Raw genomic sequence first — 26,553 nt, 5'->3', positions numbered from 1 at the left:
TTTTTTTTTTTTGCTTTAGGCCAAATGATACTTGGGAAATACCTCCATTTCTAGTTCATGGCTAAAATATGCAAGGTGTCAAACTAATAAGTGGGAAATTGTGAATACAAACTCACAAAAAATACCTTTCAACCTTGTAGAAAATGATGACAACATTTAGAAACCTCTCAGATTAGAACATATTTAAAGTCCAATGATGTCATGAAAGCTCTTCAATTTGCCTTTTATATGATGTGGCTTAGGTTTTTTCTTAAACATTTATTTAATAGTCAATATTTCTGTGCTGGAATTTATAGTCTGGATAACACGCTTTTCCACTTAATTTTTCAGCATTGGATGGGGGATGAAATTTAAGCAGGAAAAGTAGGGCATCACATCACTGGGTTTTCATCAGCTGCAGTTATTTTAAAAAAACAAGCTTTGCATGTTTCCCATCAACCTCCACTTGTGACAACTGATGGCCATTTCTCATGATAACCTTACCCAGTCTGGTGCTTGTGTGTGAGTTGCTGGCTGTTCTCAAAAACGCTTTGTCCTTTGCTTGAGTGTTAGTCACCGTCTTACCTCACTGGGTCCCACTTTCTCCTCTTTTCTGACTTCTTTCCCTTTATCTGATTCCTAAAGCTTAGTATAATTTATATTCCACTTTGAAATCTTCTTGTGTTCTTCATATAGACCTTGTCCTTGTGTTATTTCAATTAATCCCACATCTTAAGACTCGTCTTAGGTAGAGGATATTCTAATTTTCAGTCTTAAACTCACTGGATGACTTTTTCATACAGGAGACTCCTACCCTCAGTAGTCTGAACTTATTATTTCTAAATATGGATGCCTATGAGCCCATGAAGCCTTAAACTAGACAGAACAGAACACTTCTGTCCCCCATGTCCTATGCCAGCTCTCAAATCAGTTTTCATAGTTTGCCTTCTATAGTTAAGCAGAACTTTCCTGTCCTGACCCCACTAGATTCTTATTCTAATATGGATTGAACTACCTGCCACTACTAGAGCCATGTCTTGCTCTTTTCACGTGTGACTAAGACATTTAGAAACCTACTTAGGTCTCTTTACTCACCTTCTACTTGATCACTTACCAATGGACAGAGGAACTTATCTACACTTTCCACAGTCACCTCGCTACAATGCATGGAATAGAGCCATGCTTTTAAAACAGATACCCCCCATTTGGAACTTTATCTCAGCTATCTAATGGAGTTGGAAACTAAAGCAAATTGAAGGGCATCCTCTTTGTCTCCAGACTATGGTAAAACAATGACTGCCTAGTTCCTGTTTCCTTTATCCCAGCCGCTGCCACACTCCTTGTCCTGTGGACACACTGGTCATTTAGCTCTCTGCTTTGTGTGCAGCCCCAGATCATTCCCTAGGTGTCAATTAAATGTCTTCATTCCAAAAGCTCTTTCCTACCCACCATGTCCACAGAATTCCTGTTCCATTCTCTATGTTCCATAGCAACTTCTCATTTGATAACTTTCATACTTCTTATCTATAGATGATATAGTATTTATGTTTTTAGTCTTGTCTGTGGTACCTGGGATTGAACAAGGACATTTTCCATGTTATTCAGGTGGTGTCTTGCTGAACTGTGTCTCCAGTCTGACATTTTCTCTTTACTTTTCATTCTTCATAAAATAAAGTTGAGAGTGGGAGCTGTTGGACTTTGTGTCTTCCTAGCATGAAGCAGCCTCTCGCTGTATATCAGGAGAGTGCATGCATTTTCTCTCATTTAATACTAGAGGTCTAAGTGCTTATTCCTGGGAAAGAATAGGAAATGACCACCCCTATTAACATGGATCTTGTGGAAAACATTTTGTGTCACCCTGTAGATGGTAATTGCAGAGAAACGGGCCAAGGAGGGGCCAGTGATAATGACAGGCTGGAGACTGACCCTAGTGCATTTGAGGGCCCCATTGGGGCTCTGTTCAATGCTTTGATTCTCCAATAACACATTCTTAGTGTTTGTGGGTGACCAGCAGTCCAGGTAATCCACCATAATTCAAAATCCTTCAATAGAATGTCCATACTGCATTAATTATTGTCCAACTTTTCAAACCATGTGATGTGGTCACATGTGTGGCTATGTAACAGGCTCTGGGGGTTATAAAATTTAAGGCTACATGTGAGGCTGCCTAACTGAATGTGGTGTCCAGTAAAAAAAAAATTCTGAACATTGCAGTAGAAACACTGATTCAAAATCAAGCTGGTAACAAGTTAGAAGCATTTCTAGCTGCATTCATTCAAGTTTCATCCAATTGCTTCACTATAACCTTGGTTCTGCATAGGTCAGGAGCACTTTGCCTAGCACATGCAGCCACACATGCCACAATCAGACATATTTAAATTCTGGTTACCAAAGACTTCGGTTTCAACTATGGGTAAAGTCCCTGGATTCATCCATCTCCCTTACATATTCAAGGGTCCATTTGGAAATGGTACAAGCAAAGAACTCAAGTGAATCTGTATATATTTATTTCCTATTTATCCATGTATGAATATATGTCTGTATATACATATGCATGAATCAATCATCTATTTGTTAGCCTATTAATCTTACTATTTTTGTGTGTTTTTATAGGCTGGAAAATGTTGGTAATTTTATACACAACATAATGTAAATAAAATTTTTTTATATCCATTTAATTTCATCATTTGACTTTTTTTTTTACAAAAAAATTAACAGCTGAGAAATTGCAAAAAGTTCAAAGTTTTTACATAGTTTTGAATGCTCCATTGGTAGACCTCTAGTTTTATTCATATGACTTTTATTTTTCCTGCTTATCTAATATGAAGAATATATATACATTCACACAACAAATGTATAATGGGTAATATTCCATTGTAATGGGTAATATCACTAGAAAAGTCATGGCTTACAAATCTGTTTTCCAGGGACACTGAGGAAGGAGACAGGAGTGATGTTTAAAAAAAAATCATTCACATAGAAGAGATTTTTGTTCTAAAGGAAGAAAGTGTTGATATTAGAGTGAATGCAGTGCCCAACCTCATGCCCAATCCTTTATTGTTCTGTGATGGAAAGTCACAAGTTGCCAGGTATGAGAAGTAGAATGACTGGAGCCCGTGTAGATGTAGTGAAGTCCAAAGCAGTCATGTCTGCTGAGGAATCCAGGTGCTGGGTCCATTACTGTGTATCATCCACTCAACTAGATAAAATACAAACGACTCATCTGGGCACAAATCAATTCCTGGAGGCATGTTTGAAAGATGGATTGCTTTCTTTAGAAATTAGATGAAAGTACATAATATGTATAATATACTGGTGGAAGTACCCCCCCCCCTGTGTGTGTGTGTGTACTGATTATGATTTTGTATCTGAGGGTTTTCTTTCTTTCTTTCTTTCTTTCTTTCTTTCTTTCTTTCTTTCTTTCTTTCTTTCTTTCTTTCTTTCTTTTTTTTTTCTTTTGGCTTGAGTGCTAATCCAAGAGGTATAAGAAATAATTTCTTCTGACCCGGAAACTGGATTACTTATTAACTAATATTTCTATCCCTTAGGGTCTCAGTGGCTATGTTATTCATGGATTTTCTGCCATCAGCTTGCAATCTAGAAGGATCACAGTTTGATGGATAGTTTTTACAGTGGCTGCTATGTTTGCAAATAGCAAATGACTTTTTAAAGTGCTGCCATATAACACCTGCTTGTGGGACAGACCTTCTTTGCCAGAGGGGCTCTGGTATTAATTTCACAGTGGTAAGATTGCTCTTTGACATTTTGAAATCAATGTTTGCCTAAGAGCAGCAATGACTTTGTTTTGCCTATTTTGCCCAAAGAGTCAACCACCTTCTCTTACATAGTTTGAGAATTTCACATACATTATTTCAAGAATTGTGTGCTATCTTTTGTTTCAGCCAATCTATGAACTATTATTATTTTAAAAGTATATTTTAGAATCTTTTTATTGTTCAGAAAACTAACACATTCAGCCTCTATGACATCAAAGGGGAAACTAGACGATTCTCTTTCACAACTAGAGGTCTTTAGTGAAAGAAAATAGACGTTCAGGGAATTCATGAATAAAGCTCAGTGGGGTAAATGTGGACCCTCTATGGTGAATTGTCTGGAATAAAGTTCTGCTTCTTCACATAATTTTTCCCTTTCCCGAGACCTTCTTGTTTGATTTGAGGAGAAGAAAATCCTCACTCATACTGGACAACCACTCTATAACCGAGTCTATGAGAGTTGAATACCCAAACGAAAGAGAACCATTTAAAAGGAAGATTCTCTTTCATAGCTTGAGGTCTTCTGGCTAAGTTACTATTATGGCTCAATAATATTTAAAACATTATTGTAACCGTTAAGGGGATCTCAATGTCATATATTATTGATTACAGAGTCTGAATTCAATTGACCAAAAAGAAAGGCTGTCAAATGAGCTACATGATTTTGCAACTGCATTAATACTAACTGCCCACTAGGGGGCATAAAAACCTAAACGAAAGTTTGGAAACAAACCAGGTCTTTTCTGGTCTTCTCAAGCTGAGATGCGGAGTAGTATTTCCAGTAAATTGCCTGCACAGATCCCTTATCTTTGCCTACATACGCTCAACATTTAGGATATATTTGGGCATCTTATTACTCTGGAAATAGTTGAACAGCACACAAAAAAATCCCACCATTTTCACAGATTACCCAATTTCAAGGGTATGAACTAATTCTGACAATATTTTGCTTCTTCTAAAAAGATAAGTCATCTTCTACAGTGACAGTGTGAGCTATCACTAACGCCCAGTTTTAAACAAGAAGCTCTTTACTAGGACTCTGGAGTGTAAATGAGGGACTTTTAAGGACAGGCTGTGTATAGAAATGGAGAAGGAAGGATGAAAGAGTCACCCTGCCTTCAGCCCATGGGCTGAGCATTCTCACCAAAAAGGGTTTTCTATTCAGAATTACTCACTGGGTTTCCTTGGACTCTGGCTTTTTAACAACAAATTCTATTGCCTTTGATTTTTCTACTTGAATTCCATATTTCATATCACAAAAGGAAGGATTTAAAGTTCCCAAATGGAACAGACGGTTGCAACGTCATGACCTAATAAAATATTTATTGCCTGAACGAATGCCAACAGTAAAGAGACGTCAGAGTCCTGTCTGAAGAATGTTTTCTTATTTTCAAGTAGATTTTCATCATTGTTTTAAAGTTATGACATTAAATGTATAATTGATTATTGGGGGACATACATTCAAATCAAAGAATACTGTCCAGCTTCAACAGGATTGGTGTCCCCAGCTGTGGGACAGTAGAAGATACTTTCTGCTTTTCCACCTCATCTCTGCCTCAGAAGTCTGCTTTATCTTGATCATCCCTTTCTTTGGCAGAAGACCTTAGTCTCCGTCACCGGGAAGAAAGACATCAAATTCTTTATTATGATTCAGATCCTCATAGTATTTCACAAATGGACCCTTGGTTCTCCCTCAGCTGCTCATCCACACATCTGATGCATTACAATCAATTTTTGTTACTTGAACATAATATTACTTCCATCATTCTAACACTGGGCGTGTCTAGCCTTTTGACGCTATGTTGCATATTATCATATCTAAACTTCATGCTCAATAACCATGCAATTTAGTTATTAAAAAAAACCCTCAAGGTTCTGAGTAACTTTATAATATTATATTGATCTGAACTCATAGGTGTCCTGGGTCAAATGGAGATGCTGGGCTACAGGTTGGACCTGCCTATATAAATATAACTCTGCAACTTTGTTCTTTTTAGAACAAGTTTCTTTGCATTCCTACTGCATACATCATTTGGAAAAAATTACAATTCAAATGGACAGAACCCAAATGTCAGTTCTCATTTGAAGAACATCTTGACCACTTATCTGGGGGCCCAGTGAGACTACTCATTCTGTCTCTTGCAACTAATAAATTGTAATTGGTTTTTCTTTTTAGAGGCTTGTGCTTTCTTGCCAAACCACGAGGTCGAACAGGTGAAGGATCATGTCATCAGTATCAAGTGAACTTTAGCACAGACCTTGTCTGCTGTTGAGCAAATCGTTAGAGCTCAATAAATGTTTATTGCTTAAATAAATCTGTCAAGATGATGTCTGGTGGCAAATAAGAAACAAGGGGGACACCAAGGAGAGATACTTCTCTCTTGTTCTCTTCCTCATGTCCAGGACCAGAGCAGCTCATTATTTTTTTCTGTTCTTCTCTGGCACCTTATCAAATGGTCACACAACGTGGTTCAATATTATCAATGTATCTTCCTTCTTATACCCAGAGGAAGTGCTTGTAATCTAGTGACTTTAAAAAAAGATGAAGGTGTAGCAAGCTGACATTTCCCCACTTCCTGCATGCCTTTTACTGTCATGTGCCTATGGCCAGCATTGTTAAATGCCTTGAAGTTGTTCGGAGGAGAATTTTGTGAGCTCAGAAGCCCAGCCAGTGACAGTTATCATAATCTCACACAACATCCTTTCTCCCTGTCCTGCCACCATCACACACATCCCTTTCTCCCTGTCCTGCCACTGCTGATCTTAGACTGATCCAAGTCGGGCGCACTAGCAATCCTTTGCAAAGACCATTGTATGGTGCTTACTTTGCCATGCTGGCTCCACTCTGGTTTTACCTGGGGAGTGCATTAGAGGAGACGAGCTTGTCCTTCAACGAAATAAAATTATCCCAGCAAGCAGATCAGGGTTCCCGCAAATATGGCCATTTGGCTTCGGGCTGACGGCAACAGCTTCCAGAGGAGGCCTATTTGTGTTCTTCTATTCCGGGAAGTTTCGTCTGTAGTCCTGATGGGTTGCTCTCACACAGTGGCTTCCTTCAGGTACCTGCTGCTGTGGCTTCAATCTTCTTTCCTCTACCAGATAACATGCAGTCTCTGCGCGGGGTTCCACCATTTTTATCCTTCCCTGAATGCTTTTCCTCAAAGTGCAAATGCTCCTGGTTTTTTGCAGTGTTGGACCATTACTTGTGGAAAACATGGGGGGCAGTTCATTGGGAATAGTTCTTCCAGAGGCCCCTCAGGCCCTCTGCCATGATGGAGGAGGAGCTAGCTCCTGGATGTAGGCTTTCATCACTTTTCAGATGCCAATCAGCCAACTTAAAAGCCAGTAATGGAGCTGTTTATTGCGAATCTTTTCTTTTCTTTTCTTTTTTCTTTTCTTTTCTTTTCTTTTCTTTTCTTTTCTTTTCTTTTCTTTTCTTTTCTTTTCTTTTCTTTACTTTTTTAAATCTTACTTGATTTTGAATAGTTTAAAACCTATTAGCTACTAGAGGCTTCATGACACCTTCAAGCTGTGATTAAGTGTTTACCTATTTTATTTTCAACTGTGCTTTTCAAATTACTTATGGATTATCCAGTAACGACCTAACACATCTCTGATTTCTAATTATTCCCAGAAAGTCCTGATAATTTTGCATATTGTCTGCTTTGTAATTCTCATAGAACTGACTGAGAGATAGGAGTGCGGCAGAAATTTAACCTTTTTTGTGGCCACTGAGGTATCTGGGATGACAGTACAACTCCAAGCCATGGCCCTTGTGACAGCTCTAACAATACAACCTATTCCATCACCTCTGCATTCCCAGCCCTGTCCTCAGCTCCTTCTCTGAAGTGCAGTTCCAGGTCAGTGCTATCCACTATGGAGAACATTCTTCTTTTTTTATTACATATTTTCTTTACTTACATTTCAAGTGTTATCCACTTTCCTAGTTTCCCCTCCAAAAATCCCCTATCCCCTCCCCTCTCCCCCTGCTCCCCAGCCCACCCACTCCCACTTACTGGCCCTGGCATTCCTCTATACTGGGGCACAGAACCTTCACAGGACCAAGGGCCTCTCCTCCCATTGATGACCGACTAGGCCATGCTCAGCTACACATGTAGATAGAGCCCTGAGTCCCACCATGTGTTTTCTTTGATTGGTGGTTTAGTCCCAGAGAGCTCTGGGGACACTGGTTAGTTCATATTGATGTTCCTCCTATGGGGCTACAAACCCCTTCAGCTCTTTGGGTCCTGGCTCTAGCTCTTTCATTGGGGACCCCGTGCTTCGTCCAATGGATGACTGTGAGCATCCACTTCTGTATTTGTCAGAGCCTTTCAGGAGACAGCTTTATCAGGCTCCTGTCAGCTAGCTCTTGTTGGCATCCGCAATAGTGTCTGGGTTTGGAGGTTGTTTTGGGAATGGATCCCCAGGTGGGGTGGTCTCTGGATGGTGATTTCTTCAGTCTCTGCTCTGAACTTTGTCTCTGTAACTCCTTCCATGGGTATTTTGTTCCCAATTCTAAGAAGGATTGAAGGATCGAAGGATCCACACTTTGGTCTTCCTTCTTCTTGAGTTTCATGTGTTTTGAAAATTGTATCTTGGGTATTCTGAGCTTCGGGGCTAATATCCACTTATCTGTGAGTGCATATCATGTGTGTTCTTTTGTGGTTGGATTACCTCACCCAGGATGATATCTTCCAGATCTATCCATTTGTCTAAGAATTTCATAAATTCATTGTTTTTAATAGCTGAGTAGTATTCCATTGTGTAAATGTACCAAATTTTCTGTATCCATTCCTCTGTTGAGGGACATCTGGGTTCTTTCTGGCTGCTGGCTATTATAAACAAGGCTGCTATAAACATAGTGGAGCATGTATCCTTATTACAAGTTGAAGCATCTTCTGGGTATATGCCCAGGCGTGGTATTGTTGGATCTTCCGGTAGTACTATGTCAAATTTTCTGAGGAACCTCCAGACTGATTTCCAGAGTGGTTATACCAGCATGGAGAACATTCTTACAAGTTTTGCACTGAAGCTGAAGACCTGCCTTGTCCTCCTTGTGCCTAAAGAGATCTACGAAGCTCTTGGCCTAGTTACTGAAATTTCCTTCCTGGTAAAAACGCATTTATTCTGTGTGTATGTGCAAGTCCAAGGACTACTGTGGTAGTTGACTGTCTTATTTAATCATGGTACTACATGGGGTATTGAACTCAAGTTATAAAGCTTAAGACAACTACTTTTTCACCCTCCTGCTGGCACTTCAAAAAATTAAAGATAAATATTGTAATGTGATAATGTAATGTTTCATGTTTATAGTTACCAACCATTGTTTAAATGGTAAAGAAGTGAAGAACATGTGTGTGTGTGTGTGTGTGTGTGTGTGTGCATGTGTGTGTGCATGTGTGTGTGCATGTTTTCATATGTGTGAACACATATTGTGCATTTGTAAATCAGAAAATGACATCCTTGTCTTCTTTGATCCCTTTCCTTACATTTTGAGGCATTTTCTTTCATTTGAACCAAAAGCTCACTAGCTCAGTTAGTATAGCCCACTAGCATTCTTAAGGGAGTCTCTGCTCTGTCTCTTTTCATTCAAGGTATCCATATAGATTCTGGGGTTCCAGTTCTGCTCCTCACTCTTGCCTGGCAAATGTTTTCCCAATGGGCCATTTCTCTAGACCCAGACTGAGATGTAGGTTCCCAAAGACCACTGATATTTACACTAAAATTCTATTGTTCAATTTGACTTGGGAATTCTCTATATCCTTAAAGAAATTTTATTTTTGATGAGAAACTAAAGATGTAAACTCATCTTTACATGAGAGTAAAGATTTTTTTGATCATTGTCAAGCAGTGTTATCCTCTAAGATTAAATGAATATATTATATACATTCAAGGTGTAGATTGCTTTGCCTCTTCTGAAGAGATTAAAGAATTGATTGAGCATTCTATTAGCTATGAAAGATAGATGTGAAGAGGGTATTAAATAACTTCAAGTCTCTACTTGTATAATTCTATTGTGTCATAATTATATGTGAAAATGCTCTAATGGTTGCTTTCTGATTGCATCTGGTTTAGAAAATTACTAACAAAACTCCAAACTAAAACCAAACAACAAAATGTCCAAGCTTAAATATAACCAACTTAAAAATATCTATGAAGTAACATTTGCCTCAAGATCACTTTAAAGAAGTAAAAAGGGAACTATATGGAAATAAAGCTGGAAATTAAAAGGTTAAAAAATTCTAGAGAAAATTCTGTATTATAAACATAATCAATGCAAAGATTCTCATATGCCTTTTTATGTTCATGTCTCCATGTAGTTATCCAGAAGGAAGATTTCTATAAGCACAATACCTTACAAAATGAAGTTTGTGTTCAAATTTTAAGCAAAACATCCCCTCAGGTCTCTACAAGAGGGCAGGTTTCTTGATGGAATTTTCATCACATGATGATAAAATTGCAGAGCAGATTGATACATCAGCAATTATCAGCATCACAAGGTTACCATGGATACGGGTTGGGAAGAGTTATAAGAGGTTTGGGGCTAAAGGTTCATTAATGGAAGTCAGTGATATCAAGGCCTGGGAAGAACTAGAGTCATAGAGATCCCTGGAATGCCTCCTTTCAAGATGCAAAACAGGAGAAAAAACACCTGCCCTTCTTCCATAGCCTTCCACAGCTCCTCTTCAGTGCCTTTCACAGGGAGAACAGCAGATGCCAGCGAACCTAGGGAAGTGCAGCCTTCTAGCATCTACATCCTCAATGCAAGGACCAGGAAGTCAGAGCTCAGGATGTTCTCTTCTGGTCTGTCCCTACAGATTTGAAGTCTTAGTTACATCATTTTATGGTTAGAGGTCCTCACAACACGAGGAACTGTACTAAAGGGTTGCAGCGTTAAGAAGGTTAAGCACCACTGTTCCATATGGAGAAGAGTTGTCAGAATTTGAGCTGCAGCAGTGAGACAGAACTTCACGGTAACCATACCACATTGCTATCATCTCACCTTGTGTTTTTGAACAACTTCAAACCATTCAGCTTTCCTTTTTATAAACTGAGAAGATTGAAATAGTTGTTTTTTTTTTTTTCAGGGCAGACTCCAGGTTTCCACCCTGAGTGCAGAACAAGAAATCAAAATATCTGTTTTGGTAGAATGCAGGGGGAAAAAAAAAAACCCAACCACCCAGATGGGAAGCAATGTTATAAAGACGTAAATTGGATCCGATGATTGTAAAAATGTTCTACTTGTGTGAAATGGGCACAATGTGTAATGAAAGCCGGTCTCGGGGGCTTCCAAGCTTCATGGTGACTCAGTGTTGGCAAGGGGCTCTTAATTAGAACAAATTGTTTCAGAACAGAACCACCAAGAATGCCATCAGTAATAAATTAGAGTCGTATTTCAGAGGCAGGTGAATGCATGTGATCCCAGTTGCCTTTAAATATGAGCACAGCTTCATAGTTCACTCATTTGGCCATGCATCTTTCAGTTGCAGAAATCTTTTGTTCTCGTTGTTATGTTTGTTGTTAGTTTTTATTATAGTAATGAAAGGATATAGTTGAATACGCTAAAGACTGGCTGTTACTTATAAATTTAAGTTTAAAAATTATGCTTAGAGGAGGCTATGAGATTGCCAATGAGGGTTTTGACAATAAAGTGAGAATATAGGATGGGATGTGTGCATTAAATTCGGAACAAGAAGGAACATAGCAATGCCATTATGGGTGTCATTAGTGTGAATAGCTACAGTGTTCTCAAACTCTGTTCGACAGATAGATGCTTCCTCCATTATAGGGGATTATGAAAGTGTTTTACCTGCAAGTTGTAGGTGAAGCATGTGGAGTTGTAAATACTCCAGGAACCCAGGAAGAACACGATGTGACCAATGGTGGTTGAATTTCATTATGAGAAGAGGATGCTAAAGTCTGGAACAACAGTGTATCCTTTCACACTATTGTAAGTGGTTTTATCAGGAGAAACACAATTGCATACAGAGAAGAACATAAACTAGTGAACTGCCATGCACAGGAAGAAAAATGTACCCACTGATAGAAGCTAAAACCAAACACTGCTCTTAAGAATACTTTTCTCCTTTTCCCTTTCTCTATCACTTCTCTAACAATATATCTAGTTCTTATGATCAACTGAGTATTTTGATGCTGATAATAGATTGTGCACTTGACTCTTCTGTCCCCCCCCCCCAAAGCTTTCCCACTCAGAAACAGGAGTTAGAACAAGAAACAAATAATTGAACTACCATTATCACAGGCCTCTAAATATCAGTAGCTGTCATTTCTTAACTTCCTCCTTCAAGACTCCCATGGCTATTGCCTGCTAGCCTTGCTCTATCTGATCTCACTTCTCCAGGAAACAATTGTTAATTATACCATTTACACTTCTGATAGTTACCCTGAAGGATGATGCTTCATGGATGGCTTTTGTTCCACGTTTTACCACATCATTTTTCCTATCCTCAGTTGGTTCTCAATTGTTTTTTTTAAGAGACATGTCCTAGACGGATTTCTAGTTCTATCATAAATGCTATTTTAGAAAGCCACTATCTTATTCTTCCATGTCAAAATCCATCACTGAGGGAAGTCAAGGTAGGAATCCAAGGCAGGACCTGAAGCAGAAGCCACAGAGAGAAAGCTGCTAACAGGGTAACTCTCCATAACGTGTTCAACCACACACAGGACCCAAAATCAATAACCCAGAAGTGGCGTTGTCCAAAGTGGACTGGCTCCTTTCTTATTGATCATTTCTCAGGAAGACACACCTACTGGCCAATCTGATGGAGGGAGTTTCCCAATTGAGGCCATATCTTCCCTGATGATGCTAGTTTGTGTTAAGTTGACAAAACAAACAACAAACACAAAACCACTAAAAAGTCCCTCAAAATACTAAGTAGCCTAAGACACAAATGCAGCATTTAATTCTCCCTAGCATATTCATTCAGACCATTCCAAACAGGGCAAGGTGGCACAGTGGATAGGCTTCACAGGACACCTTCTCTCACTGTATTGTTGTAGTATAACATCCTATCTAAGTTGTTGGGATGCTATTCCTGGTTGTCAACTTGACTACATCTGAAATGAACTATAATCCAGAAATGGAGGGCATTCCTGTCATCTAGATGTTGAGGCTGGGAGATACAGGTTCTGACCTGGATCTTGACATGGTGGTCTTGAGGCATAGTGGTCATAAGAAGCTTAGGCCCAGGCAAAATGGTACACATCTTTAATCCCAGGAGACTGAGGTGAGACCATCTCTAAATTCAAGGTCAGCCTGGGAAAAAAACAAGTTCCAGATCCAGGCATGGAGATACACACTTTTCGTCTGGGCCACACCTTCTGCTGGAGGCCTTCATAAGGACGTTGAAAGAAGGAAGACTCACTTCTCAACTTCTTGCACTTGCTTGCCATAGTACATCTACAGAAGACCAGCTTAAACAACTAGCCTCCTGGGACTGAGCAATTGCTAGAATCTTGAATTTTCCATTTACAGTTGCCCATTGTTGGGCTACTTGTACTACAGTCTTTAAATCATAACAAAAAATTTTCCCCATATAGAGACATTCCATAAGTTCTGAGACTCTAGAGAACCCTGACTAACACAACCATATATGATCTCATGTGGGTACAACCCAGTGCAATTTATGAGGACTTTAAACTACACTTCAAATTAATTCTACATCTTAAAAACTAGTTTCCTGTGACTTTTTTTCTAACAGTTTAAATATGTAAAACCCCCCTTTCTACCTTTCCACATGGTTTATGCTATTCCTATACTTCTGTTTTTATGAGCAGGAGATAGGTAGAATTTGACCTGTGGGCCATGGTTTGCCAAATCCTCTCCTCAAAAGACTCATTTTTTTTTTTTTTATTCAGTCAACCCACTTTGGAAAGGCCAATTGCAGTTTCTTCTAGGAGGACTTGACATCTCTCACTAAAACATTACCTCAGCTCTGTTAAATGTAGTTTTTCAAAGCCTTTCTGCTCCTTGAGTTTTGGCTCCCAGGGAATTCACTCCCACAGAAAGAAGAAAGACTATTCAGTGTATCTGTCTCTTCCCTCTTTCTTCTTCCTCTACCATCTCTGGACTCCTCTGCCTTCGGGTTGCAGGAGATGCCGCAGCCACAGGCTCACAACTTTGTTTGTAGTTTGCTGTTATGCATTTGGTGCAGGAGGTGGGCATAAAATGGTACTGTGCTCCTAAGTAGCAGAAAGGCACAGATTCACAACAGGCTCACTGTTCTTAGCAACCCTTAGTAAATGAATAGGAAACATGAAGAGCTACTAAGGAAATATAACAGAAATGATTGTAGGAGTCCCTAGAAGTCCCTCTGCCTTGGGAAATGCCTTTAAGAGGTGACACAATTTGAACTGAAATAAGACAAATAAAAATGAGGATGTCAGGCAGAAAATAGAAGTGCTAGGTTGTAGAGCGGCTTCCTAGTAACTTCTAGCTCCTAGCAACAGCAGGGTCTCATGAGGAAGTAGACCACATTGCTATGTGATGATTCTGGGATACCTTCCATTCAGTGATATGTCTTAACACCTTCTTACATTACTGAAAGTCTGCAGCGAGAGACTCATTCTGCCCAGGAACACTTGTCTTTGATAAAATACAATTATTCCCCAGAGTGGCAGCACATGAAGCTTCAAACTCACACATGCATCTCCTGAGGGATTTCAGGCAGTTTTGAACAAGATGGTGGAGAGATCAGTTGACCACAAAGACAGCAAAAGGGGGTAGAGATATTTGTTTCCCAAAAGTTTCAGCCAGGGCTGGCTGTGCCCAGAAAAAGCTTTTTGTCCCCCTTCCGTGGGCTGACTTCTAAAAAGGCATCCATTTGTCTAGCAAGAGTTCCTTGGAGACCCTGTATTGATCCTCATTGAGGAACTTCTAAAGAGAACTTGACTACAACACAATACAGGATTAATTCTCCTTCCTCATCAGCCCACAGTGGCCATTTATGAAGCTTCTCTGTGGGGGGATAGGAGACCTCATGAACAAATTAATGTGATGAAGTCAGAATGAAGACAGCCACTTTTAGTTTTGCATTTTTTGTTTTTTTTATATAAAATGGAATCCAATAAAAGCAGTGCTATCTGACTCCCTGACACCGTTCATAACTACTTATGCTTAATACAGCAAATAACTAACTACTTTATGTGTTAAAGGCAATAAGAGGTGAACATAGTTTTTCTTCCACTTTTAAAAATCTTTTTATTAAAATGTCCCACAGATCATAGGAGGCTTGGAATGAGTGAGTGGCATGATAAACAGTTGCTAGCCTAAAAAGTGAGATTCTCCTGTGTGGAACTACTCTTAAGCTTGCTTCTAGTGGAGGGAGAATTTATAAAGAGTTTCTTAGTTTATACTTTACCTTAGTGGTTATCAATGAATTTCATGTTAAAAAAGACACATGAAATGAATGTTTTCTTAATTTGATCAATTAGAGATGGATACAAATCTTAATGAACTCTTTTCTAATTAATGATATGGGTCAATAAAAGTATTTGAAAGTTGTTCATGAGGATGGAGGATATACCTAGAACATCACATGCTGACCTAACATGTGACATCAGAGAAAGTCTGTAACTTGCGATATGGTGCCATTAGTGGCAGGATCTGCACCTGTGCCAGAGCAAGTTTCCTTTAAGAGGAATGCTGCGTCTCATGATATCTACAACATGCTCTTTCAGATTCCCTTTACACTTTCAATTTACATCAAACCCCAAACCAAAGTCAACAGACCTAAACTTGTTGACTGCAGTCTTCAGGTAACTCATTTGCAAAGGCCATTTTCCAATCAAAATGGGCATATGGTATAATATGAAAACAAAGAGGGATAGTGTCTCAACCCTGAAGGCCAGCAGTGGCTGCTGTACTTGGACTTCTTATTCATTTCTTCTATTTCATTATTCCATTGTTCTGCCAAAGATACAGTCTGCATCTTGTGAGGCAACAGGAAAATAAAACAGGCACTGTGCGGTGCCTAGGCATTACTAAATTCTCAAGGTGCAAGTTATCCATAATACTGGAAACAAGAGTTCACAGAGAGCTGTCTCTCTGTTATTTTTAAGTTTGTGTCGTTCGAATTGTAGTGGACCCTTTGTAGGTATTAAGTGCAATGTGTTGTATAATCAAAATGGTTTTTATTTTTTAACTCACATAATCAGATAAAAAACAGTAATTTATTTCCTTTGTCGAAACTTCCTTATCATCTAAAGGAAGGTTTATCTAATCAACTTTAGCTGGTAAATTAAAAATCTCTATGATTAGTGCCTTCCCAAAGAGAAGCATGCAGGAAAGAAAGTACTGTGTAGGAAGAAAATAAGTTGTATTTGTTTAGGGAGATGGAAGGATACCGAATTATTTAGTGAGTGTTTCACTTTCTTGTATTAGTTCTGTGATCATTATCATCAAAGATGGAATAATAACTAAATATTATAAAAAATAGACTCACCTAGTGGGAACAAAAGAGGAAAATGTTGATCAGCAAGCCACCATCGCCACCAAGTTTGCTTATATTTACTATGTCTGAATTTATTTTCTATATTCTTGAAGGAATCAAGTCAAACCAGGACAGGAACACGATGGCCCCATAATCCCTACTTCCTGAAGTTTTCACTTTCACATGTGAACCTGGGCACATCACACAGAAAGCTTAACAAAAACCAAGGCCAGCTGCAACTTCACTGTTTCAGGAAGACTTGACACAACTGAACTTCAGAATAACATAGAAAACAGGATTGTTTGAGGATGGACTGTATGTGACCGCCTGTGACCCTGTTCATAATCCATCTCTCATGGTAGATTTGCCTACAACTGTCATCTGCATATAGCATGCTCAGAATAAATTCCACTGTTAGTGACTGCTAAGCCTTTGTGCCCTTGGTTACCATTTTATAGCTGATGATATTTTAATTGAAGCTGCTTAAAAGTTACTTTGGTTTGGCAATACATGAAGCCAGAGGACCAGTGGTCCTGTTCATTCAGTCCCTTTCTGTCCCCTTTAGTCACGTGACACTATTCCCAATATCATGACCTCTCCTAGACTGTTCTCTTCCTTTAAAATGTGATGGTGAGACCATCTCCCCTTTACCTCCTCGTTAGTGACTAAGATGATTACTCCAACCTATCTCACGTAGGACGACTATGCTGTGGCAGATCGCTAACAACAGGTTGAATTTTATCCCTACTCTACCAAACAATAAGTAAGTTGTTGAGCACTACGATAAAAAGCTTATAGGTAGAAAGCATATTTATAAAACGTTCATAGCCCCATATGGACATAATGTTATTGCCCCTATTTTACAGAAAGGGGAAAGAATTTTAGAGAAGCTAAATAGTTACAGGGACAAAAGCAGGAGAGATGAGAGGTGTAAGTGGGCATGACCTCACATTCTTAAAGGGGCCCATCTGTAGTCGGATGATCCTGTTGTAAATGGGGCCATGCATGCAGGTATTATATAGTCTTATTAAGTGTTGAACAAAAGACTTGAACCAGGCACTTTGAATCTTGCAGTTACACCAAGCCTTTCAAGAAGCAAATGGATACAATCTATATCTGTTCAGGAAATCTAGGCTGACCTTCATTTCAGAGACCTGTAGCTGGTTTTGGAACTTCCAACTTAAGATTAATATATTTGTTTTACTTTCTTTCTATTATAAAATCAAATATAATTTATTATCTTAGGTGAAACTGTTTTTCACTTTTCATTGTAGACTTTTGTATTTTCTTTATCTAATATTACTTGGTAATGTAAGAAGAATACAAACGCATAAAATAAGTTACACAGTATTTTAGAAGTCTAAAATTCAAAGAAAATCCACAAAAATTGTAAAAGAACGAAATACTCTTTTTAGGTACAAATAAGAATTTAATCTCAAATTCCAGAAGAAATACATTCCTATCTTGATGATTTAAAATTTTTTTGAGTTTTTGAAATTTATTTTTATTTTATGTGTATGACATTAGCCTAAGTTTATGTATGTTCGCTGTGCAGTGACAAGGGAGGCTAGAGGAGGGTGTCACACATCTCCTGGGACTGGAGTTACAGGCAGTTACAAGCTACCATGTGGGTTTTGGGAACTGAAGCCCAGACCTCTGAAAGATCAGCTTGTACTCTTACCAGCTGAGCCATTTCTCCAGATCTACTGTGTCCTCTTAAGGTGCATGTTGATGAAATTAGAATAATACACTTGGGATGAGTCTGGTAACATCTCTTCACCTTTTAGATTGAGAGAAAGGACCTGAGTCACGAACCATTTGGTGTGGCATGAATATTCAGTCACTTGGGTTCTTCAAAGACTTTGCTTTGTTAAGCTCATTTACTGTCCCTTTCATCTGAGGACTTTGCTGCATTTATCTGTTAGCTTGCCTTGTTGTCACCTGGCAGCTCTAACTCTGATTCTAGCTGTAAATGCAGATATGGGAGTACTTCCATATTATAATGAACCTCAGATTTCCTCATTCCCACAAATGAGGTGGGAACTGCTTTTGCCCAGATAGTAAATTCTGCAAAACAAAGCAAAACAATCAAAACAAAACAACCCCCAACTTATTACCAGAGTATTCTATGAGCTAGATAGAAACATATCTGCTATGATACAGAAAAGATTTTTTCCAAAAAAAAAAAAAGACTTCACATAAAATTCTCAATGTCAAGAAAAGCTATTTTTACATTTGATCTTATCACAGGTAGCCCTAGGTCCTTTTTCCTGCCTTAACACTTCCCATAGTCTATTTGGTTCTGGTTATTTTCAGAAGAGAACATGATTTCCTTTAATGTGGGACTCCTTAATTGTGGAAACTGACATTTTCACAGCTTTTAGACCCTGCAGTGTTTTAAGAATCTTAGTAAAGAGAATGAAAGTCATTACAAATAAGATGCTGCATTCTTGTCTTTGCATCTTCTAACCTCATCAAATAAATAATAGATAGCATATGTGATGTGGACCATAAACCAAGAGATCTAAATATGCCCTGCATTGTAAGGATGAATCTGTAGAGCTGATGAAGTCTTTGATCACATCCTCAAATCAGTGTCTTTGATTTAAGGATGCAATGTCTCTCAGACAACCCGCAGCTCCACCTTCTCACTTCTAATTTAACCGCTTGTGTACATAGCACATGAGTAGAAAAAATAGAGCCTCCACATCTTATCTGTTTACATTGTATACACCAGACAATTCTTATTGTAGCACAGCTTAGGAGAATATAGTATTGCCTTTTAAATCTTCAAATAAATCATGGAAGAGATGTGGAAATATGTGAGAACCTGTGTAGAAAAAATACACAGGTGCATGAAAATGCAATAAAACTGACTATTGTAAATTAAAGACAGCAAGAGAGAGGGCAGAGAGCCTAACGATTCCAGTTTGGTAAAAATCTACGATACTATTGTTATTGTGTCTTTGGCTTTAATGAGCTAATTAGGAATAGATTCATGGAAAAAACCCCAAGATTCTGCCAACCCTGGGTGAATGTAAATCTCGTGTTGCCATTTTCTGTATGAGTTACTAGGCCTTAATGAGAATCAGTCTTAGAACCTACCAAATGGACACAAAAACATGCTTAATTTTCTTGGTGGAATCTATGTATCAATCTTCTAAATGGATCCTTAGGCAATGACAACCCTAAGCTGTGATAGGTAAAAAAGACACATTTCACTTGGAATGAATCAGGAAAAACTACAGGAAAAAGCAAAGTCAACCAACACAAAGGATTGTGATGATAACTGACTTTCTTTATGACCCTTCCTTCTTTCAAAGAGGCTGAGAAGACAGCTTCCTGGTCAATGCATTTGCTATTGCATTAGTACAGAATTCAACCTTCAAACGATTTCAATAATGAAACGAGGGAGAAAATATAGCTGCTGTAAATTACCTGCTCCCTGCTCAGATTTGAATTTTTAATAGCTCAGTCAATGGAAAGGCAATTAAAAATGCCTGCAAATAAAAATAATCTCTCATTCCTGGTGTGCCGACGTGTGTTCTTGTCTCATTTACCACTTACAGAAGGAATCTGAAGAGACTTGCGGGCTATTTGTCATCCTTTGTTGTCTTCACAGTATGGTGAACTCAGGTATCCTTAACTTAATACAGTATGATTCTTACTGTGGGAGTCTGGCAGTAGAGTCACCAAGTTCAAAGGAGTAACCTGCAGGAGACTAATACTGTAAACGTGTCTGGCTTCATGGGCAGGTCGCGTGTTGCACAGGCCACAGGCTCATGGGAGCTCTGTGTTTATTCTGATGTCTTGGAATGCTTAGTAAGGTTCATTTTTCAGCATGTTCTTTGCAAATCCCGTGTGCTAGCAGAACAGGAGAAAGAACCAAACAAATTCTCTGCTGCTCATCTGCACTCCCTGCATCCTATTTGCCAAGACATCTTTGTGACTTGGTTTAGCCAGTTTTTGATTAAGCGTCATGTATGATCGCTTCATCAGAGGAGTTAGTAGTGGGTCAGAGGAGTCAGAGAAGGTGATAGCTTTGAAAACTCTTTTTGCTTTAAATTGACAATATTTTTTCATACAGTACATTCTGATCATGGTTTCTGATCCCCTAACTCCTCTTGGATCCTCCCCAGCTATCCAACTTCATGTCTTCTTTTTCTCTCTGTGGTAACCAAACTAAAGAACCTGCCCTCCATCCTTCTTCACTCCTGTGACATCCCATATCCCCATCCACACAGAAACAGAGACAAGAGAAAGTCAGACAACTCTCAGTTGTTTGGCCTTTCTACTTCCCTTTGTTCATATGCTCATCTACAGGACAGAGAAGGTTCCTATGATGTGTGCACAGAGAAGAGTGTCATAGCAGCATCCAAGCATGTTGGCTACAAACATTACATACTAGTTATCAAGTGTGAACTGTGTTAAGTCTGCAAATAATGTTTTCATTCACAGCTGTATAGCTAGAAAAGATGAATGACAAAACTGATAGTCATAATTTGAAGTTGAGTTCATTTCCTAAATAGATTATGCTACCAATATAAAATTACAGGTTGAAGGAAAATGGAAGAAAGGTGAAAGAATTGTGTAGATTACTTCTACTATAAGTCCCTGTTTTTGAAATGGGCCTCATATTTTATTTAATGTTTGGAGGGTTTTTCTTGTTGGTATCATTGTCTCCTTTTTCTTTTTGTTTTTTTTTTTTGAAAAAAAAAACCTCTTTACCTATTCTTTATGAATTTTACATCATGCACACCAATCCTACTTATCTATCTCCTTAGTCTCTCTTACCAACCCTCTGTTCTTGAAACCTCCCCATCAAAAGAGAAAAAAATCTTGTGGATGCTGGAGTGTGTCATAGTGTGTCCTACAGTATGCCCTTTTGTCCTAACATTTATTTGCAAATTTTCATTGCAATGAGTCACTGGTCTGGTTTGAAGCCTCTGGCTTCTGCTATGATATCAATACTGGATCCTCACCAGGACTCTGCTTAGATGCCCCATTGCCCTGTGTCATGGAGATCCTACAGTTTTGAATCTGCAGGACTGGCCCCTTCTCTCATTCCTCCAGTTCATAGATGGGACAGATGTTGGGGTGAGCCAACTCAGAGCCCTAGACCTGGGTTAGGGTGGTAGTTGAGTTGGTCAGCCTGCCAGCTCTCTGGAATCTGCAAGCATCAGGGTAAGCTCTCCACACTGCCCCTGCTAGCTCACTCAATGAATAAGTTGGCAAGGGGTGGGGTCATCTCTCCAGTTCTCATGACCCTGGGGCTGCCTCACCAGCTTCCACACCATTCAAGCCATCTCTGCTGTGCTGCTGAGGTGAGGTACAGGGTCTGCTCACTCAAGTGCTGCAGCAAGTGAGGGGTGGACCAGCTCTGTGCAGTCCTTAGGTGTCAACATGGTTCCAAGTGTCCACCCAGGCCAGAGATATACACATGGCCCTTGGTGGTAACAAGGGCCACTGACATTGACATGGACGGCTCCCACTGTGTAGCCACAGAACAATGCATAGCCTTCAGCAGCAGCACAAGGCTGGGACTTCACCATGGCATCAGGTGGCAGAGCAAGCTACTCCTCTCCACCCTCATCTCTCCAGTTTCACCTCTCTTCAGAGTGTTCAAACCACTTCTCTTTCTCTCCCATCTCTCAACCACATACATGCACATCATAGTGGCTCTTGCAGTGGCTGTGACCTCTTGGTATCCTGTGCCAACCTGTACCATATGGCCACAGGTTGGGACCTCATATTATAAATTGGTGATGGGTTCTGGAAGTTAAGGGTCCCACCTAGCATGGAGTGGTCAACACAGTGGCTGATCCCACAAACAATGCATGGAGAGTTAGATTTAAATGATAATTTATCATTTATTCACATACTTAGTCCATCTCTCTGAACCTTAAATTTCCATCATTTCCTTACTGAATCAATCTGTTGGCTATTGAGAATATAGCGTGTAGTAAAGGACAGAACAGACCTTCATATACCTTACATATTTGGAGGGAAGACTGAAACTAAGCCAATCAACAAAAACCCACAAAGATAAACATCACGGTGTGTGCTATCAAGAAAGATTGAGGTGTGTACTGGCTAGTTTTGTGTCAACTTGACACAGATGGAGTTATCACAGAGAAAGGAGCTTCAGTTGAGGAAATTCCTCCATGAGATCCAGCTGTAAGACATTTTCTCAACTAGTGATCAAGGGGGAAAGGCCCCTTGTGGGTGGGACCATCTCTGGGCTGGTAGTCTTGGGTTCTATAAGAGAGCAGGCTGAGCAAGCCAGGGGAAGCAAGCCAGTAAAGAACATCCCTCCATGGCCTCTCATCAGCTCCTGCTTCCTGACCTGCTTGAGTTCCAGTCCTAACTTCCTTGGTGATAAGCAGCAGTATGGAAGTGTAAGCCGAATAAACCCTTTCCTCCCCAATTTGCTTCTTGTTCATGATGTTTGTGCAGGAATAGAAACCCTGATTAAGACAAGGTGTTTTCAAAAAGAGATTTGGGGATTGTTTTAAGATCTGATTCAGCTTTGGTAGTGAAATACTCACACCAAGACATTGAAGATGGGTGAGCCAGGAAGGGAAGATGTTGAAATGTGTTTGAGAAGCCACCTGTGAGGTGGTGATTATATGGGACACACGTTAGGTCAGGCTCAGCCATAGTGAGCAGTGAGTGGAAGAAGGCTTGCATCCTGATGTGACTGCAGGATGAGTCACAGGCTAATACTCTCCACCCAGTCTCATCAATTAATTTGTAAAATGTCCATTATCAATATAGTCAGTCACTTACTGGTATTTAGTTGACCTATTGGATATAATGCAATTCTTTTGTATGAATTCTCTGTCCTTGAATAGTTCTTTCACATATATACATATCAGTTTCTAATGATTTTCCACAGGAGGTCTGTAATTCATTGTCATTTGGCTCAGCTATGTTCATGCCCACCCTTGGGCACAATAGCATTTCAATTAAAGAAAGCTGGTGAAAGTGTTTTTGTCCTATGTTTCGTTATATTTGTCACTGGTTTTTAGGACTGCCACAAAAGGGGAATCTCTCTCTCTCTCTCTCTCTCTCTCTCTCTCTCTCTCTCTCTCTCTCTCATTTCCTTTCCTTCCACTCTTGCAATGAATACCCATTGCAAGCCTCCTTTATCTGAAACAACCCCTGGGCTCATCCTCCTTGATAGAGCTTCCATTTTATGAGGGTAGCGTAGCAATCTTCTGCTGACGTAGACAGAGGCACCCAGGAACTACTAGCAAACGTACGTGATCTGTAGGAGGCTCCTGAATGGGGTGTAGCTGGCTGTTGCTATTCCTTTCCCTACCTTGTCACTAGTTCTCTTACACTCTCATTTCTTCCCCTCAGAGATCTCAAGCACTCCTCAGGAACAACGTCCCTCTACTTTAGCGTGGCATCTTATTCCTCTGTAGCATCTTGGGTACATGACATGCCATACCCTCTCAGTTACTCCAACAAGAATGGGCCCCCAAATGTTTCCACACACATGCTTCCATTTCTTTTTTGTTTTTCTTTTTCTTTTTTGGTTTTTCGAGACAGGGTTTCTCTGTATAGCCCTGGCTGTCCTGGAACTCACTTTGTAAACCAGGCTGTCCTCGAACTCAGAAATCTGCCTGTCTCTGCCTCCCAAGTGCTGGGATTAAAGGCGTGCACCACCACCGCCCTGCTATGCTTCCATTTCTTAATTTGTTAATTTTTATTGTTATTGTGGTAAAATATTCAGACAAAAGCAACTCTGCTGAAAAGTTTTTTCTAGCTCTGAGTTCAAGGCACAGTTCATGCTAGAGGGTGGGAAGACAAGGATGAAAATAGCTGGTTACATCTTATCTTCAGTCAAGAAGCAAAAGATCAAAGAAAGCTGCAGCTTGGCTCCTCTTCTCCATTTATACAGTCCAGGACCCCTTGTCTAGGGAATGATCCCACTCACAGTAAAGAGGTCTTCCCACATTTATTTACACAACCAGTAACTCCATACATGCATTCATGTAGGGCCACTGCCCATGTGATTCTAGGTTCTTTCAGGTTGCTATCTATCACATTACTAAAGTAAAATATTGTAGTAACTGTAGTCCCCCCCCCCCAATTTCTCTTACCAATTCAACTTTCCTTCTTTCTGGTATTTTTGACAGGAAGACATTTGTGACTAGGTTAAAGAGATGAGTTAGGTATATAGTTGGCTTGAGTTTACCAGGCTACATTTAAATTCTTGTGGCTGTACATGCCTTGGTGTAGAAATTATTTCAAGGATTTCATATATTATCTGCTCTTTCAGTTTCTCTGTTTCTGAAACAAAGGTAGAGGAACTATGATTTTGACAAGTACACATGCACGCATGCATGCATGCATGCACACCTCTACCTTAATCATCTTGCATCGGAGTGTAAGTGAAATGTTCAGACTAGGCTGAGCTAGACTATGGAAATTATTTCTGGATAATAACTATGCAAGCTAGTAAGAAAAAGATTCAGTTGTAATTGATGTCAAATTTAAAGAGAAGTTCACTCCTGCCGGGGGCAGAATTGACAAAGAACTCTACATTGTAGGATATGTATTTTATAGAAGTTATAAAGTAGAATTGATCAAAATTCTTTTCCTTTTAGAAAATAAACAGCAATAGTACTGTGAGCACTAAAACTGTCTGTTCTACACATTCTAGCTATTAGTTTAATGCAAACAAATTTTTGTCAAATGTACTGTAGAAAAATGCAAATTTGTCTTTCTGTTCTTGCTCTAAAATATTCACATTGTGAACATTATTGCTATATAGAAAAGAATCAAGTTTACACCATAAAAATGTAAGAAAGTATAAAGGTATATGTCAATCAATTTATAGAAATATTATTTTATGGATATCTTGGCATTTGTGTTATTTTCAAACGATTTTTTTTTTCTCTTTTGAAATAGGTTTTGCTGTGACAACCATCACTAGCCTGGAACTTGTGATGTAGACCTGGTTGACCTAACTATACAGAGATTTTCCTCTTTTCATAAAAGGTATGCTGAAAAGGTATGTTTATAACTGTTGTTGATGTATTCAGATGTAGATATCAATTGTCTAGTTTAACAGTGTTAAAAGATGAGATCTTAACAGTCTGAGCAGGAGATCATGGGCTCTCCTCTACTGGAAGGATGTAACTTAAAAGGTTCTAAGCAGAATTCAGCTGGCTGGTCTTCCCCACTGCCATGCTGAGACCCTTTGGTATAGTTCCTCATGTTGTCATGATAGCCAACCAAAAAAAAAATCAATGTTTCTGCTATTTCACAACTATAAGTTTGCTACTGTTATGAGCTGCAGTGGAAACATTTTTCGAGACAGAGGTTTCAGTCGTAACCAGACAAGAGAAAGAAAAGATGCATTGTTCTCTCTGTTTCTAGAGCTCTTGTGAGATAAATAATCTCTATTGCTTATAAGTGTCCCAGTCTGTGGTATTTTGTGATAGTAACAGCACACATTGGACCATTGCAAAGACTTTATTTGTTGTCTTACAAAGGGCTCTAAGCATCATATAACCTTCAGATCCACGATGGTTGGAAGCATATGTGGTTACAATTCTGTCCATTGTATCATCACGACATTGCATGCATGGTTCAAACAAACAAATTTACAGCATTGTATAACTTGTCATGTGGCTATATGCATTTTTATAACACTACTTAACATTAATCCTTAGAGTTTTTAGGGGTTTTCTGTTTATCACACCTAGAAAGGACAACTCACCACCTAGATCCATTATCCTTCTAGATACATGTGTATTTCATTGAAAGACTTTGGAAAAAAATAACTATGATTAATTGAATGCCATCCAAATTATTGAACACCTACACTGTTTTTAATCTTCACAATATCTCCCAGCAGATAGCTATTATCGACACTTTAGAAAAGAGAGAATGTCCTTGGAGAAGGTGAAACAGCAGCAATGCGAGCTGGATTGAAGACTGAGCTGACTCTACACTGTAGTCTGTTTACTGAGCTACCCTTCAGTGTGTGAAGCTCAGGGAACTACAAGCTACCTACAGAATTTGATATGTGGTGTTAAGCACTGGACTGTTGAATGTTGGAACAGGAAGAAGTCATGCTGTCAAATCCAGTCTCTGTCTTTTACATTGAGATCAGTGAGGTCTTCAAAAAACGTAGTCCAGGTTTACAGAATAAATGCTGGCTTTGAACTAAGCACTTGGGATCTCTGGCCTTCTTTCACTAAAAGTGACAGTGGGCAAGAATCCAAATGACAGCCGGGCGTGGTGGCGCACGCCTTTAATCCCAGCACTCGGGAGGCAGAGGCAGGTGGATTTCTGAGTTCGAGGCCAGCCTGGTCTACAAAGTGAGT

At 39.4% G+C, this 26,553-nt stretch overlaps 1 protein-coding gene across 1 annotated transcript in view; it reads right to left on the bottom strand.

The window, feature by feature from the left end:
• The window catches only part of Kcnd2 (potassium voltage-gated channel subfamily D member 2), a 496,347-nt gene that overhangs the window by 15,816 nt on the left and 453,978 nt on the right, over nt 1–26,553 (bottom strand). The window lies entirely within an intron of this gene.

Source organism: Mus caroli, chromosome 6 (genome assembly GCF_900094665.2).
Source record: "Mus caroli chromosome 6, CAROLI_EIJ_v1.1, whole genome shotgun sequence".
Lineage (NCBI taxonomy): Eukaryota > Metazoa > Chordata > Mammalia > Rodentia > Muridae > Mus > Mus caroli.
Note: the sequence above shows the minus strand (reverse complement) of the source record. Positions and strands in the feature narration are given on the sequence as shown.